The 22,468-nt window shown below is 41.6% G+C and overlaps 1 pseudogene; it reads right to left on the minus strand.

Moving 5' to 3' along the window:
- Positions 1–9,279: 9,279 nt before the first annotated feature.
- On the minus strand, positions 9,280–19,513 carry LOC136551951 (ubiquitin carboxyl-terminal hydrolase 17-like; annotated as a pseudogene).
- Positions 19,514–22,468: the final 2,955 nt, after the last annotated feature.

The following is a 22,468-nucleotide window of genomic DNA, read 5'->3' on the forward strand; positions in this document are numbered from 1 at the left end:
TTTATCTTTTCCTCTCTCTCCCCCATGCCAACGTAAAGTCTACCTACAACTTTTTTATTACACTTGCTCCGATGAGTGTATCATTATGGCTCGTGACTTATGAGAATAGCAGGTACCGCATTAATAATTTGTCTCGGCAGGAGGTACGCTTGGTAAACAGATAAAGAGAAGCTCACCTTATTGGGACGAACTACTACCACACTACAAATGCGGTTATCTAAGTACTATAGTTGCTAGCATGGACGAGATGAGACTACTTCCATCAGATTTCGCATTACCACCAAGTAACGAACGGCAAGCACGAATCCAGTTCTTCCAATGCACCGACCGAACAAAAGGCTGGGGCCACTGGGCGATCCGATCGATACCCCACGGCAACACAGCGGTAGCCTGGACGGACATGACATGGTCCATGAGACCATGACTCCATGTCCATCTGAACACATGCTCCGTAACCGTACACTGTCCGCAGGCTCAGGCACACACGCGATGACAGTCGAGCGCCTGATCGAGCACCGAGCCAGCAACCACCAACCAACAATACAACACGAGGCGTCATGACAGTCGGGCGCCATGTCCACGACCGGGGCCTGGCCAGGCTAGAAATGCGCATGCAATCATCACCAGGCTGTCGCCAGGTCACCATGCATGGATAGGGATAGACCCCACACATGCAGATCACTATGTGAAAATGGTTTGTTGCAACGGGACGAATTTTTTGTAGGGGCGACTAGGTGATGGAACCGCCCCTACAGTGCGTGCTCAGGAGCCCAGACACCAGCCGCCCCTACAAATGGAATAGCAGGGACGGCTGGTGATACGAGCTGCCCCTACAAATGGGTCTAATTTATAGGGGCGGCTCACTCACCAGCCGCCCCCAGGAGTTTCTATTTGTAGGGACGGCTGGTGATTGAGCCGCCCCTACAAATGCCCGTGTATAAATACTTCCGATTTATAGGGGCGGCTCAATACCAGCCGTCCCTACAAATGATCCACATATAAAACAACTGCAGGCACCTTCTTTCTCCTCGGGTCACTCACTCCAACCCGTGAAAGAAAGGTAGAGAGGCCTTGGGCACCTCCTAAAAATTGCTCTACTAAGGGGAGAAGGTTTTGGTCTCAAATCCTTTGGTGGAGAGGTTGTAGAAGGTAAGAAAATGCTATTCCACACTTTTTTTTGAAGTTTTAATGGTTGGTTAGTGAGTAATTAGAGTTTTGTTTTTCTCTCTCTTCTATGGTGCTTGAGCTACTTATGAAGCAAATTAGACCAAAGTTTTAATTGTACTAGGGTAAATTAGGGAGGGGAACAAGATCATACCCTTATTTGATCCATGTTTCTTGATTTTAGTGAACAATTAGTTAGTTTTATGCATGTTTCATGTGCATGTAGATCTAGATCTAGGGTTTGGTTTTTTATTAATTTCATTTTTGTAAATTTATGTTTGATAAAATTGGACTAGGGTTTAGTATGAAAGATATTGGGTAAAATATAATTGTTGCTAATTGTTGTCTTTGAAATTGTTTATTGTAATCAATAAATATGTATTTTAATTATTTTAATTTTCCTCTACCATGGTGTGTTTGTATGCTTCATGTAATTATATTAGATTTATATTCATATGTATCTGAAGTATATATAATTATTCACAAGTAATTATTAATTTGATTTATTTTTATATATATCTGAATAAGTAGTCCTTTAATGTTTGTTTTGTTGTTGTTGTAAAAGATGGAGTACAGGAACTTTTGGATGTATGGTTCGTTAAGGTTCAAGGCAGGTTTTCGTGAAGAGGTGGATAAATTTATTGAAGCCGCAAAGAAGCATGCAACGACATTGAAAGAGAATAAGGATACAATTATTTGTCCCTGTAAAGATTGCAAGAACCGTATGCCATGGATAGATGTGACTATTATCAGAACATATTTGATTATGCGATGATTTATTGAGGACTATACAGTGTGGATTCATCATGGTGAAACAGTTATTGTTAACGATGAGGATGAGGAGGAATACGATGACGAAACCATAGAATCCCTGTCCTAATATTCAGCAGTTTGGCAATGAACAAGGTGGTGATGCTGGTGGTTGGGATGGTAATGACGAATGGGGTGCCAATAATAATGGTGGAGCACGTGTCGGGGATGAATATGATTTGGAGGACATGATTCGAGCCCTTGGACTAGAGATTTTACTAAATAGCCCGAAAGGTCTAGAAAATTTGGAAAGGGTGATAAAAGCATCGAATGAGACTGTGTATGGTGTTGAAAAGGGTTGTCTGACACATTGGACATTGCTACGTTTTGTGCTTGAGCTGCTCATCCTGAAGGCTAAGTATGGCTGGTCAGACTGTAGTTTCAATGATCTATTACATCTCCTATCATGGGTGCTGCCACAACCAAACTTAGTTTCCGCGAACACATACCAAGCGAAGAAGGTCATAAGTCCATTGACAATGGGGGTTGAAAAAATCCATGCATGCCCCAACCACTGTATACTTTTTCATGGCGAAACGTTCAAGTCACTGGATAAATGTCCTCGGTGTGGGGCCAGCCGGTACAAGAACAATGACCTTTACGGTGGGGACGAAGCCTCTATGGGGAAAAAGAGGAATAACAAGGGTACAAAAAAGGTGGTATAAGAATCTCAGCCCCCAGAGGACACTTCATTAGGCAACGATGCAAAGCAGAGAAGAATTCCTACCTTGGTAATGTGGTACCTGCCATTGATCGACCGCTTGAGACGTATCAAATAGTCAAAGGATTGCCCAAAAATATATGAAAGAGGCAAGCCCTTCCTACCAAACCGGGACATCTAGCGCCTACCACTTAGAATGAGAAGGTTCCATGATTGGTACTTGCGTGTTCTCCCAACGAGCATAGACCTCATACAAGCATGTTTCCCCACCGGCACATTTGGAAGCCTAGCCGGGAAAATTGTCTTTGACTTCAATGACATGCACACATGCTTTCACCTAGGAGAAATGGAGATAAATCTAATTCGCACGTGGTGCCTGTAAGTCCTTGTCCTCCCGATATGATATGAATGTAATCTTTAAATTTTATTGTAACTAACCCATACCGTGATTTGTAGAATGCATGTGCACTGTCAAACAAATGCTAAGTGTGAAAGTCGGATATCTAGACCCTCAAGCTATAGCCCAAATAAATTTTAATTACCCTAAACAGTGAAAACTGGATGCCAAAGAGCTAGCTGCTGCAAAGACTCTTCGGGAGAAAGAGCACATCCGTACGGCAAAACTAAGGGAAGAGTCCTTAAGGTTGCGGCATACATTGCCCTGGCTTTCAAAACTCTCCAACAACACTCTACTATATGGCTACCATACAACTTCAAGTAAGTTCAACTCTATGCTTAAAGCTTTGTTCGATATATTTTATTCGATGCAAAAGAGCTTATCTAGTTCTATGATTAAATCCGTGCAGCAACCACTGGATTTGTATAGCCGTTGATGTCGGGAGGAGCGTGGCATGGGTCTTTGATTCAATAGATAGAGACCCGGTGACATACAAAGACTTTATATCGATTCTCAAGACGTATACATATCGACAATATATGTTTGTATACATACTTGTAACGTTCACTTTTGGATACTAACAAGTTATATTTGCTAAAATAATTCGAACATGGCATTTAGGTTCTATGTCACTAATCATCACGGAAGGCATGATTCAGTAAGGAAGGAAAAGCTGGCTATAAAAACACTATGTGCGGTAAGTATAACTTACTTCTTCAGTACTCCATTACATGGCTGTCAAAAGCATTACTTAATATTTTCATATGCAAAACACACAGTGTCCCCAATCAAAAGTCTGGAAGTGTACATTATGGATACTATATATGTTCTATGATGAGTAACACTAGTGCCTACAGGAGACACCCCTTAAGGGTAAGTTTGAACCTCTTCACCCGTAGTATAAAAACTTCGTACATGGTATGAAATACTAAACCGAAACTCGTTCTCTTATAGTGGAAAGAAGAGAAAGGAATTAAAAGAGACCCATAAAAGGATGACCAACTCTTAGAGCTCGTCGGCGACCTTTGCAACTTCATATTGGACCAGATTGTACACGTCAAAGACGCCTACTATGACCAAGAGTCTGATTTAGGTAGAAATCCTCAGTACCAACACCTTCGTGAGACTGAAAGGCTAGCTCTAGGACGTTGATAACAATGTGTATGGAATTTATATATTTAATGATGGATTGTATATATTCTTGTGAATTGGACTTATAATTGTAGTTTATATAATACTCTTGTGCTTGTAGTCTAAGGGGTTCGAAACGCTGGTCGTGGGGCGTTCGGCAACGCGAACGCGGTTCGGAACGTTGGTCGCGGGGCGTTCGGCAACGCGAACGCGGTTCGGAATGCTGGTCGCGGGGCGTTCGGCAATGCAAACGTGGTTCGGAACGTTGGTCGGGGGCGTTCGGCAACGCGAACGCTTTATGGAATACGCGGAAACAAACAGTGTTCCGGTCGAATTTGAATTGTAAATTTGAATTTTTTTTTGCAGAAAAACGTACTATAGGGGCGGTTCTAGATTGAACCGCCCCTACAAACAGGTATTATAGAGACGGCTGGTAATACAAGCCACCTCTACAAATCAATTTGTAATGCGTGATTTATAGAGACGGTTGGATAGGGACAACTGGCCAAACCGATCTTACAGAGGGTTAAGAGCCGTCCCTAAAGATAATCTGTGTAGTAGTGGATGCTGTAGCGGAACGCAACCGGCCGGCCCTGAATCAGGAATGCCGGCCGGCCCTGCCCAGCACCGGCGACGGACGCGATGGATCGGCCTAGCGCCGTCGGAGTAATTGGCTTATCGGACTGCCCCCACCGGCTTATCGTGTCTGCGCCCATGCCGCAGGCCTACTCGCGCCGTAGCCTGCCTAGCCTAGCCTCGCCATCAGGAGGCCGTGGCCGTGGCGCAACCTGGCTGTGTGCGCTGCGCTGGAGGCTGCAGCCTGCCTGTAGCAGCTGCTGGGAGCTTGGAGCTGGCAGCCTGGCACACCGCACACAGGCACACAGCCACAGGGAGGGTCACAGGCAGACTGCTGGCGGCACAGTGCACGGCGCGTGGAGTTGCATGCATTTGCTCACCTGAACACAGCCGCAGGCTGGTCCTCACATGGTCTGGCCGTCTCGTCATCTGGTGGGCGGCTGCCACAGTGCACACAACGGCAGGTAGGACCATAGGAGTATCTCTTGACCAGGCCTAAAAGGAGAAGGGGGTGAGTCTACAGTTTACTACATAGAATCACAGTGAGACCACAACTGTCACGGTCAAAAGTTTAACTTCCGCTTAGGAGTACTCCACAAAGTTTACAACCAGTAACCATAGCAACCAATTTCTTGCCATGCATGCATCAGAGAAAAAGGTGTTAAAAAAACCATCAGAGAAAAAAGAAAGCACGATGGGCACCGCCCATGTCATCGAAACGTCTGCTCATCAGTCTGGGCATTTATTCTGCCCCTGAGTTTTAATCGAAGTATGTTTCACGAGGATTCAGTTTGTATTCAAGTTGCGCGGTGGAGGAAGAACAAGCATGCACCCTTCAACGGTTCGACCCTGACGACGGTAGGCCTCCAGCTCTCTGCATCACTGCATGCATGGCTTCATAACTCTCCCCGTCTACTCTTCCCAGATTGGATAAAGGCCACCTGCAAAACATTAGGCTTAGCTTCCTCATAAACTTTTGAAAGAAAGAACTAAAGACGTTAATGAATTTACTGTAACCACAGACATACTGGCAAGAGGTATATCCATGAAATTTGGTTGAAGTAAAAACAAGAGAGAGAGAGAGAGAGAGAGAGAGAGAGAGAGAGAGAGAGAGAGAGAGATGTACAGTATAACAGAAGAAGTGCCACACATGATATATAAAAGCCCTTGTGTTGTTGGCTCTATTAGTTTAACCCCTCACACAACCCTAGCACTCTCCAGTCTGGACTTAACAAAGTAGGTTAAGCCTTTGACGTCTAGCTTTCTAAGCAAGCAGGTTTTCACCATTCATGATGTTTCTTATATCATTAAGCTAGTTACAGAATAAAAAAACACAAGAGAATACTATAGGAACACTTTTACATCCACAGATATCCACTACATGTTCACAGTACTTATCATCATTTATTTTGGAGCACATGTCCAGTAGTATAATTTTAGTGTGACAATATAAACATAGTATATGCATACTGGTGGTCATAACGAAACACAAAAGCCAGATTTTTGGGCATTATAAATGGTGATGTGTTTGAGGAATAAATTAAGGGACAAATAATGTTCAGTTTTTCAAATAATATGATCACCTAACAGAACTAACAAAACCTATATACAGTAAGAGGAATATGCTAGATAAAAAGCTAGCATTACTCAGCAAGGGAGTTCACATGAAATAACTGGGGTTGTACTGTGAAGAATTCCATGCAACCAAGAGATCAAGGCTAAAAAGGTTTGATCAGTTTTAAAGAAAAAGGAATAATGCTGGTCCTACAATCATTGGATCCAACTCCGACCAAACTTATTGGTAAATATCTAGATTATTGAACCGAATTATTCCATCTTCATATATAACCCATAAAATCACTGGCAAAGTCATTCACCTTGTTAGCTATGCATTATATCAATGTTTACTTAAAACATGCAGAATTCAGGCCATTATAAATAAGAAATTAAAAGAAGAAGGACAAAGGTTCCTTGCAGACAACCATGGATCAAGCAAAGTAGGTAATCAAAATTTTCCCTACACATATCTGTCATGCATGAAAGGTTGAAAATAAAGGGACTAGAACTGGAGAACGGTACTTGGCAGAAATTTTGAGGGGACCAGTGGGATGTATATATTTACTGGTTTCCTTTTCAAAATCATGAAAATCTATGTAGCACGATGGTAAGGTAAAAGAATTGTACCCTTTGCTCACAATGGGATGTAATGTTCAATTACATTACACATATATATGGTTTTAAGATAATGTGTTTGGCCAACTATCAACACACACACACACACACACACACACACACACACACACACACCCGCTTGTGCCCAAACAAGCACACGTCACACATGCACAAAAAAGTGCTTTCCACTGATGTATTTACATTATCAGTTTGGGCAGCAAGATGTAAAAAAACTTATTATTGCACCAAGGAAAAAAAACATTTTCAAAATTATTTGTACAATTTCCAAGATTATTTTCAACAAACTGAAATCATTTTTCACATGGCCAATCTTGAATTCAATATAAAAAAAGTTGCTCAAAGTTCAACTAGGTTGATTCCATGAATACTAAGATGACACATGCATGCTTCTGATATATATGAGCTTGTCCTCACACCAAGCCATTGCAAAGATGAAACTTAACATTATTGGCTGTTGAATACCACTTTCCTAAATGCTAAATATGGTGTGTGAGAATTTTAACAACATAAATCTTCATCACTGCATTTGAAAACTAGTAATTAAAAAAAATGTACCATTCGATTTTTTGTATATAAGTATATTTAAAAACATTTTTTTCTAGCATGTTGCAATGCAAAAGGCTTTTGAAAGCTGCAGTAGTTAGCATAGCAATTGCATGTCAAATCCAGAAAATCAAATTTGTTGAATCATCTGTGAATGGCACTGTAAAAAGAATAGTTTTGCATTTTAAACAAAGAGGGCTTTATCATAATTAACCACCCATGACACAAAACAAGATAAAATGAAAAATGGCAATTTAATTTTATTTTAGGGTCAAACAATGTCAAATTATTCTCTTTACTTTGGATCTAAATGTAAAAATATTTTTATTTTATGGACCAAAGTGTCTATATGTTGATAGGTTTTGAGATGTAAACAACATGTTGACAACTTTAGAGTTCGAGATGCTCACAGAGTACAGATGTAATTGTGCATTATTATACAAATTTGAGAATGCAAATGCAACATCTATTCAAATTATGGTAGCTAAAAAAAGGAGATATCCAGACATGGACATCACATGAATTTGGTTGGAAAATTTGGAAAGGGCCATGCATGTTTTGTGTGGTGGTATGCAGTTGTAGATGCATGACTGGTGACTCCACACCAGGGCTCAACTCTTATGCATTCCTGGTAAGTACAGAGGCCACAAGTACGTCAATTAAAAAAAATAATCTTGACATTTTCGAAAAAACAATTAAGTTTTAGTTTTTAGAAATATTTTGAAGGTTTTATATTTTTAGTAAAAAGATAAACGGATGTTAGAGCTTTGAATTGATAAAATGTTCACATGTTTATAAAGATCTAAATGCCTAACCTAAGCAAATGTTTGGACGTGAATGTAATATTGTTTAAACTAGTTTATAGGAACTGGCAGCTTAAAAAGTGTCATGCATGCATCATGTATGGAACTGGCAACTTAAATGTTGAAACACTTGATCTTAAGCTGTTCGCAGAAAAGGGCCCTAACGTGTTAGAGCACAGATTTGCCTACAGCGTGTTTTCTTTCTAAACAGAAAGAACAAAGAAAGATGAACGTTAGAGCTTTGAAGTGACATGCATGCAGATGAAACGAAAGGCCTTCTTCCTAGACTCCAGCCTGTTTCAGTCGGGCTGAAGTGACATTGCATGCAATGCAAACTGAAACGAAAGGACTTCTTCACAGACTCCTCCGGCCTGCTTCAGTCGGGCTGAACAGGTTTGTATACAGTCAAGCCCAGCTAGTGAAAGGTTTCACTGATGGGCTGATAGTGATGATCCTCGTTCCTATAGGTTCAATCAACATGCAGACCTGACCTAAACTGAAGGAGATCACGACGGTAGCAGAGAAATACGAGTTTCTTTGGGGGTGATTAATCAGTACCTAGTGCAAATCCCCTGAACCTGCAACGTTGTGCAATATACTGACTCTTCTTCTTTTTTTTTTTTTTTTGCCCAAATTTCAAGTCAAGAAATAAAGTCAGATAGTGCTCAACATGTTCAGCGCCTTCCAAATGTATTTAATCCAACCGTTTACAACACGACAGAAATAAAGGCCGACAGTGACAAAAAAGCACACTTCGGCATTTTTTTTTGTCACGGTTCTCTGAATTTATCTTTTCTTTCTCCCGATCTGCACAGGGTCAGAGAATCACATTCGCTGAAGACGTTGAGAAACTCGAACACTACTGCTGCTCCTTTTCTCAAAACCATTTGGCCAAAAAAAAAAAAGGAAAAAGAATTTTGCCCGACCTTGACAGGTTAGAGTACTTTGCTACAGATGCCAACCAAAGGATCCTATAAACGAGACGCACAACTCCCGGTATGAACCGCGCCCCCCATTTTTTCAATTGCAATTGAATGGTGTAATCATCATACATGATGAATGAATAATTAATCTCTCTCTACAAGCCCAAGCCCCCTTGTATATCAGTAAAATAAAAATACTTGGAGAGTCCTCTCCCTAGTCGACCTTCTAGAAAAAACGCTGGCCCTGTATTCCTCCGCTGTTCTGTTAATCTACAGCTACTACTACCGAAACTACTACTGTTACGACTACTACTACTGCCCTGATATTTACCTTGATCAGCGTAAGAGAAGGATGTGGTCTCCCCACCAGAGTCTACACGAGCCCCTCTGGCAGCATGATACTGATGATACCTTCGCTGGTACTGCCGCGCAAACTTACCTGCCTCCCCATCCATGTCATGACCTGAAGAGCTAGGGTTCCAGCTAGACTTTTGCCGCAAGTAACTCAGCTTGTCTTCCTCGGGTATGACCGCTGGGCTTACCGGGCACATGTAGCCCGAGGCTCCAAATATGTGGTCATACTCCATGCTGGATTTCCTTGTACTATCAGTGCTGTCGCTGCTGAAAGTGCAGCTTGACCCTGCATCAGAGCTGCTGAACAGCGAGGAGCTGTTGCTGCGACTGAAGCAGGACGGTGGTACCGGGTACGATGATGAACTATCAGATGCACCCAATGTGTATGTAAGGTCGTGCACAGCATCATCCTTAGACAATTGCCCACCTTGGTGCCTGCTGCTCCGGTACCTGCCTCCTCCCGAAGGAAACGATCCTGAACGTGCCATCTGCTTGGGTTTATTAGTACGTGATGATGCTCCTTGACTAAGCATTGCTCCCCTTGCAGCGGTTGGGGCACGCGGTGAAATTCTGCTTGAATTAACACGACATAATTTAGGACGGTCAACAGAATCAATACAACGAGATGCAGGACAATAAAGTTGTCGTAATAACTGAGAGCAACACAGTATTTACCTTGCATAAAGCAGCATGTATGCACATTTTGACAGGACTTTTTGGATAGAGACAGGTTTCACCTACAGACAAAATTAGTTCAAGTGGCACATGGCTTATCGTTCTTACATCACCAAATAATTGTATCCAGACAAGTAGCCTTTTTTTCATACAAAAATGAATCAAAATTTATGAGGATTCCAATGCAAGATTCCTTCAATGATTATCAAAAACCAATTGCAGGCAAAGGGAATTATTGAAGGAAAAAATTGATAGATGCTATAACATGGTATCATTTTAAATTCTTCCAGTATGCAATACACTGTACTAAGCAAGTTTAGAAAGTATTGTTTACCTTGTTATCGTCCGTCTCGTGCCACTTCCCTTGGGAATCCTTGACATAACATACATAATGACCAGACACAGTTGCATTCGCAACATTGTGGTGGACAACCACAGCATACAAGCTGTATACAGGACTAGAATCATCTGTTCTACTCATATACTGGGATAAATTTAAGTGCTCTGGGAACTTGACAACCTTGCTGGTCTCGCCCAAAACACCAGACTGTTCAAGGAAAAAAAGGATTTGCAGTGAAAATAAACACTATGATGATGTATAAATTTTGATCCAAACTTAACACAGGAAAATATCATCCCAGACACAAAAAATTAGCAATAGCGCATGATACGTCAAGAGTGAAGGAAATAACCTAAGAGTGTTAATGGTACCTGATATCTTTTTAGTGCAATTGTCAATATATTCGGGGCCTCTAATATAGTCAACTTCTTTTGGGCACGCTCGTACGAATTGCATCTGGTGAAAGTAAATAAATTCAAGAAGATTGTATATAGAAGCAAAAGAAGGATCAGGTCAGGTATCATTAGGCCAAGCAGATTAAACGAGTAGGCAGTGCTAACTAATGTATTCATTTCTCAAATAAATCTCAAGTAATGATACCCAGTGATAACCAAACTCAACCCCACAATAAGCGAAGTAAATTGACAATACTTTGGTTCAAGATCGGTTGCTGATTAAGGCCCTTGACCGTGCAATGTGATATATGCAAGCGACATTATGAAAATACAAGTGCACACTGTAAGCATTTAGAGAAGCAAAAAAAATTATGGAGGGGACCAACCTGCTACAATGGTACCTATTATCACCGTCTAAAACTTCTGAAGATGTAAACCGACAAAGTGCGCCGTCAAGGGTACTGATATTCCCATCTATTTCAACAGTTAAATCCAAAATACGTTCACTCTGTTTTGAACTGACCTGACACTTTGTGCATTTTATCTAGGAAAAAAACAAATGGTTAAAAAATAATATAAATGTGCATTTTCATTAGATATTCAATGCTCCAGTAGAAATATGTAGGGCATGGAAAGGCTGAGTGGTCTGCATGAAGAAAACCTTAGATCGCAGATAACCCCCAAATATAAACTGCACCAGAGTTGTTTCTTCAGCTAGCTGCTGGATACCATTTTTCTTGGCTTCCTTCATGCTAGCAGATTGCATCTTATCAATTGCATACCTGTTAAAACTTATCACTCAGAGCAGTTTCATGAAACATTATTCCTAGTGGGAAGATCTGACCAAATCATTCAACAAAACCAACTAATGGGATGTTTTGGATCAATCATTTGCTATCAGCAAACTAGCAAACAGTTTTGTTATAAATAGAGACCAAAATAGTTCCAGGGTTGCAATTGTTATAAACCCAAACAGAACATTCCATTTGAAATTTAGTTTTTTTTTTTTTGGAGGGGGGGCAACTGTGTAGTCATGAAATAATAAGATACCTACGGATGTAGAAAAGACATTTCCATGACACTTGGCCTATATAATGCAATCAACATACTATAGTGCCATTGAACAGATATGGGCATAGGGGTGGGGGTGGGTGTTGCAGGAGGGGTGGGGGTGGGTGTTGCAGGAGCCATGTAAATGACGAGAGCATATATGCTAGTAAGAATAAACCAACCATATCACAGCATTCCATCCCGACAGAGAATTCCCTAACTTATGAGCATAATATATTTGTTATGAAAGATTCACGACTGTATTTGCTACAGAAGGGCTACATTATTGTATGGCTAGATCAGTTTACAATTTACAATCAATAGGATATTTTAAAAAACTCGATCCGCGGTGGCTAGACAGCCCCCAGGTATTCCGGCTTAAGAAGAAGATCTTCTCACGCAGATCGAGAAAACCCCCGAACCCCTACCCCACCCATACACAACGGCACCGCAGCTCCATGAGATGAGTTGGCCACAAACATGTGCTTTGGATGTGGGGTAGACGAGGGAGTTTTTTTTTCCCCTGGTCACTGCGGCCGAAGCCACAAATAAAGAGTGAGTCCCTTGGGACTCAAACTCTGACCACCCCAGGGGGGAGGTACGGAGCCTGCACTAACCACTCGGTCAGCCAGGCCGTTCCCAATCAACAGGATATTTTATTTATTTACCTACCGTGCCAACTAAGAAGGGTGGGCCTGGTGCAAGCGGTAGAGTCTTACCGCCTGTGACCAGAAGGTCCCGGGTTCGAGTCGCGGTCTCCTCGTATTGCACAGACGAGGGTAAGGCTTGCTACTGACACCCTTCCCTAGACCCCGCACAGAGCGGGAGCTCTCTGCACTGGATACACACCTACTGTGCCAACTAAGAACTAACACCATCTGTCCCTGCCTCCTTCATAATGCAATGTTGTCATAGACATTCATGATTGGTTTGTCAAACAGCAAAACCTTGTATAGCACGTTGGCAGTGCAAAGACTGAATATCCACATGTATGAAGTACGTACACAGACTAGCATATCATTGATGACACCATCAGCACTAACCCAAAAAATTGGTAATTTGTGCTCTGTTGTCATTTCATGTTTAAATTTACAGTAAAGAATAAATGTGCTCCATAAGTTGTGTAAGTTTTCGATTGTCCATCTAATATCTGAAAGAACAGCAATAGTTTTTAGCATCTGAACTAGTGTGATAACCAACTTAGCAAATGTGCCTGTTAGCAAAACAGCAAGTGCACGTATTGACACAGAGTATTCATCAGTGCTCATAATTTTAGGTGCGGTTGCAGATAGTCAGATACTAAATTATAGGGAAGAAAATTAAAGATGAAGAGTTCCCTTTCCAAAGGGAACAGAGTATGCTGCTAAGGAATACATCAGTTCTAGTTTCAATAAATAGCCCTAGAGAATACTCTCGGTCACAGTGATATTATATGTTTTGCAACCAAAAAATCAACAATCAATAAACAGGTGTGTAATATTTGTTGTTCAAAGGTCACAAGAGTATACTGACCAGGAAAACAACAGTAATGTTTGGTAAAATACCTCTTAAGGGTTGCCCAGTTATAGTATATTAGTAGGTAAAATAATCTTTCCATGTGCTATGCATGAACAAATCAACTGAGTTTTTCATGGATTAGGTATGCAATCAACGACATTATGTGAAATGTCATCAATAATTCAATATAATAAGCGTAACATGATCAGCCATCACTATTCTCATGCACATTTTGGATGCTGACTATGTGACCTAGGCAGTTAAGTGAAAAAGAAAATCTCACCTTAGAAATTCATGGGCATCCTCCTCACTGCCCTGGCCAAAACTGACCCCAATCTCATTCAAATGACATAGTATTCCAGTAGGTGATACTGGAGATTTTCCATGTTTGCCCTCTATCAAGACCTTTTCCAACTCACACATGAAGCACCATTCAGTTTTAGAACCTACAAAAATACAAAAGTGCTACATTATTAACCAAAGAACAGAATGTAACAAATAAAATGCAGGTTAAGTATAAATTACAATTTTGTGAATGATATCCTTCCAAAAGATATGCCGTAAGTGGCCGGGTAAATGCCAAGCACTGAAGAACAGCATTTGCATAGCAGCTGCAAAAGAAACAAAGGTAGAAATGTTAGACAAAGAAAACAGCATTAAGTGCCACGCTAAAATTCCACAAACCATTTCCATTTAATAAAGGGTCCTAACATGTTCAATTATAAATTTGTTACTATAACATGTTTAGTACTGTGATGCAGTATAATTCGTTAGACATAATGCAAACAATATACAATCTCCTGAGAAGAGACACCAGTTGATTTTTTTTGGAGAACAAAATTTTAAATCAACACAGGGAGAAAAGAATATAAAGTGTGCCTATCACAGAAGCCTGGAAACTAGTGTCATGCAGAACACATGTTGGAACTCAATCCCCAAGCTGCTTTGGCTCAAAACTTTAAACTATAAATTATTGTGGAAGCATCAGTTTGAACATCCTAATCCCCCGGTGCCAATCCCATGTGGATAGTTTGATTTTCATCAGTGTTTCTGGTGTCAGTTTCTCCATAATAATTGCCTAATATGATTTAAACCATCCTTGTGAAAACAGTTTGAATGAAAGCGTGTTAAACGTGTGTTTGAGAAAAAAAAGGAGTGTTAACATTTGTATAGTGTAATTTGCTAGCTCCCATGGGTATTTGGGATTCAGTAGGGAACAATCATATTGCAGCCAATGGTGTACAATCATACACAAACACAAGTTACTAGTAGAACAGAGTGCCGTGATAGAACTATCGTCATTGTAAAATTATATTACATGGAATCTTTCTGAAAGAAAATTAGAGTCATGTATCTTCCGCAATCTATTTATCCATGCTACAGTGGAGGAAGCATTGCTACAGATATAATTACGTTAAGATAACATCAAATTCATAAAACCATATTCATATTAATACAGCTTACAAGGAAACTCAAGCATTACTGACTGATGTGCAGAGCTGCAGTCTGCATGGCCTGATGTGTTTCCTGCACTAGAAGCACTACCAGGTTGGTTATGTTCCTTAAGTTTATATTGTGTGTTCAGATTCAATAACTATATTATTATCTTGTGCTATACAAATGTTAATGGGCTCCATTCCTAATGCAATGAGATCAATCAAAACCTAGGAATATGCAAACATTGACATTAAATGCACTTTAAAGCCAGCAACACCATCTCATTCATTTCTTCTCATTTGTATTCATTTGAATCCCACAGTTCATATAGAATAGAATGCATATTCAATGAATACATGAAGCACATCAATAAGTGAAGTACATGAAAAGTACAACAGTATAAAGTGATAAATGGCCCAGCTCATGGATTAACACATCAATGAAGTTTATGAAATGTGTTCGAGAAAATATAGTTAAAAAATTCCAGCATTCAAACTTTAATGGAAGAAGCAAATTAAATAGTTTCAGAGTGTGTTTTAAGGAAACATTACAGAAGTAATGCAGATATTAACAATCTCCAAATGAGGCATAGAAGTACAAGTATGTTCATTTTCATATAGCATATGTGTAGAAAGGTAGAAAGGAATTGGGGCACACCTCAGTTAGGCTTTACATCTCAAATAATATGGTTCATATATGCAATAATAACTGATCCATCAATCACTTACCTATTCCCAAGGTTGTAAAGACCAAACAGGTGCAATTCCAACTTGTTGAAGCTGTAGAGCTCAACAAAACGTTTGTAGGCAAAAAGCGTCTGAGAAATTTGGATAATCATTAGGCAATATGATTGTATAGAGGTATATGTTAGTGATTATTTGAGCTGCCCAGTTCTGTTTACCGATTCTGTTGGATAATTCCTCGCAGCTTTTGGAGTTGTTTGTTGTCTGGCATAATTCTTATCTGTTGATGGATAATTTGGCATCACACCTGAGCTCTCTGACCTAGCACAGGGACCAGGAGGATTATCTTCTCTTTTAAGTGGGTTACTTGCCAAACAATATGCACCGCTGTGAGTGGAAGGAACTTTGTCGACAACTGGCATGCATGGCAAATTTCTTAAGCTTTCATGGTTTTCTGAACCAAAAGCTTGCTTGTTGGATTGCTCCGGTTCAGGTTCCAACCCAGCACGCTGGTCATGAGCAGTAAGACAACAGTTTTCACGAACAGCGCCGTCATGACCTTTGCAAATTTCACTTGAAGTTGAAAGCCTTGAAAAATCAACAGATTCCTGCCTTCCCCGTAAAATGAGAATAAAGCATATCTTTATTGCCATCACATTTTTCGTAGGTAGTGGATGCCTCAAATGGCATATCCTTAAGCTCTGTTCCAGCCATCACATTTTTAGGTGTATCATCTCGTGTGGCACCATGACCTAGAGGATGGCATTCATCGTTGTGACCATTTCTCCAGTGATCTATTTGGCATTTGACGGTGCTGCAACTGAACAAGAAGGAAGTTACTTAAAAGAGTGGAAATAAGTACAAACCTGCAAGAAGGAAGTTACTGAAGTAAAACAATTCACACAATAGAGCTCTCTGATTCCACACATAAAAAAGAAGTTACAGATGTACCCTTTTGAATTAACGATCTTAGACCTGATGCCGTATAATGTATGTTACATTATAGAGAGGAATGCATCAAATTTGTGAAACAGAAGTCCTAATGCCTAAGAGAGCTGGTTTCAAAAACAGGAGCTTCTGAGTCTGGAGCTATTTTCATCTGTAAAATTTACAATCATCCACGTCACCGGTATTATAGTTTAAAGAGGTAGGTTTCACGTTTAGTCAAGCAGCTGGGTATAGCTTTCAATGGAAGTATTGTTAATATAAGCATCACAGCTCAATGTTGAGAACAATTTGTACATGCACTAATCACTATTGGAAATTTGCGAACATAAATTGCCACCATCTTAAAGCAACACACTATAGTGAAATTTTGCTTGAATAAAAACGCACAATGAAAAAAAAACATGGCTCTTAAGACATTGAATGTCCATGCATTTATTTTGCATTCTCTATTCAGAGCACTGGAGAATTAAAGTAGCACCCAAGGTACTAAAGGTGGAAAAGTGAGGTCTCCTATTGAAATAGGGATTCAAACAGAGGTCACGAATATAACTTCATTACTTGACATATCGGCAGTTGATATTGGCTAAATATAACATATCATAGATTATCAACAAACAAAAGTTGGCAGCATATTTGAAGATTGTCTCTCTGAGATTTTATTTGACTAATCTGAAGGAGACATGAAACTGCCTGCATAATCAAATCAGTCATACTAAATCCTATTTAATCCCATAATGTCGAAGTGCTCATCAATGCAACACGCCAACACTGACAGAATAAAAGGTAATTCCTAGTAACAGATTTTGAAACAACACGTTCCTGATTGTACAGATTGCCTGAAATGTCGAACTTGACTACAAAAATGTACAATGATCAAATCATCTGTCCAGCATAAAACTGACACCAATCGCTATAGTGATAAGCACCACAGTTCAATGACGAGAACAATTTGTGCAAGCACCAATCGCTATAGTGAACTTGCGAACATAAATTACCTAGGCTTCACCTTATAGTAACACAAGAAATATTGTAAGACAAACATAACCCGGAAAAATAGAGAAATTTTGCTCCTCAAGAAATATAGTAACTCAAAAATAACCTGAAAAAAAATCAATGTTTCATTTGATACGCTCCAACCTAAGCCTTTTTAAAATGAAAAACAAATAAAAAATGCAATTCTTAAGACATTGGAGACCCATGCATCACATATCTGTTTCGGGCAGTTGGAGAACTAGTAGCATGCAAGGTACTCCTATAAAGGTGGAAAAGAAGGTCTTCCATTAAAATCCAACTTCATAATGGGACAAATTGACAGTTGACATTGGCTAAAATATAAGTAATCCGACCCTCAAAATCACACAGATGTCTTGCCAAACAAAAACTGACAGTGTAATCGAAGAGAAATACAACTACCTAGGCATAACTCAAATTACCCATGCTTAATACTTTGCAAGCCCCAAAATGTCGAAGCATAGATCAATGCAACATATAGACAGACAAAAAAGGCAGCCTCAACTGCCTAGAAACTGGTTTTGAATGTTAACTCGTCATTTTGTAGAATGGCTGAATTGTTGAACTTGTACAGAAATATAGACAAGAATTGAACCACCTGTCCAGCGTAAACTTCCAAAATGTGGGAATCGCTACTCGATAAATCAAGCCAAAATTCTGCTAATGCATGCCAATTCTAATGTAACTTTTATCTGAAAGCAGCATCCACGTTCAAACTCCGCTGGGCCAAAGTAGGCACTCGGAAATGAAATAACTGATGAAATAGTAAGGTTATCTTAAGAAATTCTAACACAAGTATCAGAGAGGCAATGCTGCCCTCGGCCTATCCTTGCTGAGCAAATAACTTGTGAAACAATAAGCAGTCGGGGGTAAGCCACTAGCCTGACACGCTTGGGACAAAAAAAAATGATTAGGGGAAAACAAACAATTCACACTATAAGTCCACTGACACTATACTAAGTACCAACCCCTACAAAGCACCAAAACTCCCTAGTGCAACAATCAAGCGCCCGTCGCGCAATGCAGCAACGTATGAATCAAAGAGGAAACAAGAATTTCATCAAGAGCAGGACGAGAGCTCACTGACCAGTACTTGACACTCTTGCATCGCTTGCACCGGAGCGTCGTTGGCTTGGAGCACATCGCACAGACGCCCTTCCCCACCGGAGGGGAGGCCGCAACCGCCGCCTCAGCCTCCACCTCCTTCGGCGCAGGGGCCACCTCCTGCGCCTGCGTCGTCCACAGCGGCGCAGGGGCCACCTCCTGCGCCTGCATCGTCCACAGTGGCGCAGGAGCCACCTCCTGCGCCGTCGTCCACAGCGAAGGTACCTCCGGCAAGTCGGGCGCGCGCACGAACCCGCCGTACTGGCCATAGTAGTAGGCCGCCGCCTCCTTCTCGATGGTCTCCTCTTCCGCCGCCGCGAGCAACGCGAGGCGGCGTACCTCCTCATTCCGCGCCTCCATGCGCTGCAGCCACCTGGTGGCCAGCGCTCCCAGCTCCACGAACGCCAGGGCGGCCACAAGCGCCACCGCCTTGGGTACCTCCATCCCCGGAGGAAGCTCGGTCGGACTCTCAGAGTCCAACCCCGCTTCAGCGGATCTTCGTCGAGCACAGCAGCAGCCTTATATACCCGGCCCCCGCAAGCGCGAGCCGCCGCCGCCGCCGCCCGCGGTGAGGAGAGGAATGGGTGGGGGGAAGGGATTTAGGGATCGACGGGGCGACCCCCTCTCGACCTCGCCCCCTTATGATGGCCCCGGAGTAGTAACGGAAGGCGCGGAAGGCTCCGGAAGGCGGCGAGGGGGGGGCGCTTGCCGCGCGTCGGCGTCCGTTTCCGGGGCTCTCCCTCCAGCCCAGAGAAGGGTGGCGTGGAAACGCGGCGGGCGCGCAGGCCAGAGCCAGAGACACCCAGCGGGGAGTGCGGTAGTAACGGCTGTTTTTTCCCTTTCGGCGCGTCGCGGAGCGAGCGGCAGCCGCAAGGGCGAGGGGAGCGCGCCGCAATGCAAAGCATCGGGTGCCCCCGCGGCTGCTGTGGGCCGTCCGATGGCCTGGGGACGGCGGAAGGGACCGCGGGAAACTATACAGGGTGCTGTGCGCTGCCCGTTGGTTCCCGGCCTTCGCGCGACCGGCAGAACTGGCAGGTGGATTGATGGTTTCATGGCGCTGTGGACTGTTGTTGACCGCAGAGAATTGCAGAATTCGAATTTTCATTTTTGATTTGATGATGAGAGAGTTGCAGAATTAGAATTTAGCAGGCCATTTTTTTTAGTCCAGATAATAGTTAGTAGTAGTCCTATAATGCTTCCAAACATGGAAGGGATGGAATCGGCAATGTTTAATTGACTACTAGTGACGTGGAGTACAGTTGTATTATTACTCTAAGATTTGAGCAACCATCATTATTCAATCAGTGATTTGGCAGAATAATAAGTCTCAGTTATTAATACGTCCAAAGATTTGCATATCAAGCAATAAAGGAGTGGTAGTAAGTCTAGAAATCTTGGGTCATGCTCAATGTTTGGTTAAACTAGGAGATTGTTTGAACTAGAGATTGACGTGATTGTTTTTCTCACAATCGCAAAGTTTTCCATGGGCATCCTACCAGGGAAAACACAGTTTGGCATCGACGTCGAAAGCCCTTTCTTCATTGTTAGTCAGTAGATGTGGAAAAAAAAAGAACCTCACCTTTTGATGTGCGTAGAAACGATATCATATATCCTAAAATATTTCTACCCTACACGAAAGCTCTATACGTCTAACATAATAAGATCATGATCCTAGATCCTACGTAGCAATTGATATGAATTACTATTTAAACGATTTAAAGTTAAGGTGGATTGAGAATAATGTGAATAGGTCCACCTACCAAAATTCCTGAAATTAATCAAAATTGATATTATAGGCTTCACAACCTTTACAACATATTACAAATGTTATATATAAGTATATATTTTGTATAATCTGATAGGATTATGATATCATTATCTGATGTTGTCAGGCAAAAAACGATCCTATCTAGAATCCTGATCCTTAGAAGTTTAGTGTGCCCAGTCATATATGCTTGCCCTAATTTGGGCTCCATCTTAACAAATTCCTCCACGGGTAAGAGCAGCTACAATGTTTGTTTCTAGGTAGTGCAATTTGTGAGAGATTGATTTCAAGTATAGCTGCCGTTGGTGAGGGTACCGGGCATCCATGCCCACACCCGCCTATTGTCCATACCCATGCGTACTAAAGTGGATAATACCCGATGGATTTTGAATACCCAACGGATAAGTAGCACAAGCATTAGCGCGGTGCATACTGAGTGGGAGTTTGCACGTGCCTGAAGGTGGAGTACATGCACGGCTAAATGAATACTGAATGAATAAGGTGGATATTATCCTACCCACACCCAAACCAAAATGGGTATTTATTTCTACTCATACCCTCCCCAAATAATGCGGGTGTGGATTTGAATATGGGGGTTGAATATCCAGCGGCAGGTATGATTTCAAGGTTGCTTCACATTGGAGCTTGGGTGCTAGGAACCACCTTCTTAGTTGGGGGTGCTTGCTTTTGCACCTGATACTATAAATGTGATAGTATTTTCTGTGCCGTCGTCATTTGACCGATGCAAGTTGCAGATAGCCATTGAAAACACAAGAGTTCAACAAGTAGCAACTATAAATATGCATACAACTCTAAACACCAATCGATCAAACCACTTGCATAGTAAATATGCATACTTACTCCATTTAGAAATTAGTGATGTTTTAGGATTATCCAAAGTTAACTACTTGAAACTTTGACTAATGACTATACATTACCATTTTCATGTTAGGTTTGGTATTTGAAAGTTATGTGAGTATTTATTTCAAAAGTGTCATAAAAGTCTACAATTTCATCTTTATAGACTTATATAGTAAAAAAAAGTGAGAATTCGAACCAGTTGATTTGTTGACTTAAGACTACTAAAAATGGTACCTTTTGTCAAAGTCTTATTCTATGTCGAGCTTTGGGTCATGTAAAGGCTTTTCTAACATTTTTTTATTTGTTAGAGAACATCTCATGTGTTACCATAACGCATGCCCCTCTCTATCTCTATCTCTATATTTATATTTATATTTATATTTATATTTATATTTATATTTATATTTATATCTATATGTATATCTGTATCTGTTTCTATATCTGTATCTGTATCTGTATAGCGTGTGTCGGTGTTTCGAGTTGCCACCAACTAGTAAATTTGTATATTTCGCGTCTGACCCAGATGATGTGCTAAGATGACACAAGGATTATACTGGTTCGGACTGAATGTCCCTACGTTCAGTTTTTGGGCTGCTCGTGTTACCAGCACTGAGTTTGTAGTAGAGGGTTACAAACTGGCGAGAGAGGGAGGAGCTCCTAAGTCTCTGTGGTTCGATTGCTCGATGCTTCTACTGCTTGATCTATCGGTCGATCGATCTCCCTATGAACGGTGCCCTACATTCCCTTTTATAGACCAAGGGGAGAGAACAGGATACCAGAGACCGAGAGAAGGGAAGGGGAAAAAGAAAGAGAAATAAGGCTCCCGGGGGTGTGACGTCCTCCTCTTCGCGTGGATCCCGCCGACCTTGTAGATCGTGGTGGCAGCGGTGTCGCACCGGGGTCCTGTTGGCCGCTGCAGCATATGTGCGGGCGTCGTGCGCCGTTCTTGTCTTCCATCCCATCCGAACGGACAGAATGGTCAAAGGGTCCCCTGATAGAGGTCATACGGGGGGCTAGTGGTACAGTGTCAGTCAACTGATGCCGGGCGACTGACGTTGGACGGTGGTCAGGCAGGGAGTTGGCAGCATAATGCTGGCCTGTTGACGCGGTGGGCAACGTGAGTCTCCTAGCATGGCCTGATGCGACC

The sequence above is a fragment of the Miscanthus floridulus genome, chromosome 4, assembly GCF_019320115.1.
Source record: "Miscanthus floridulus cultivar M001 chromosome 4, ASM1932011v1, whole genome shotgun sequence".
Lineage (NCBI taxonomy): Eukaryota > Viridiplantae > Streptophyta > Magnoliopsida > Poales > Poaceae > Miscanthus > Miscanthus floridulus.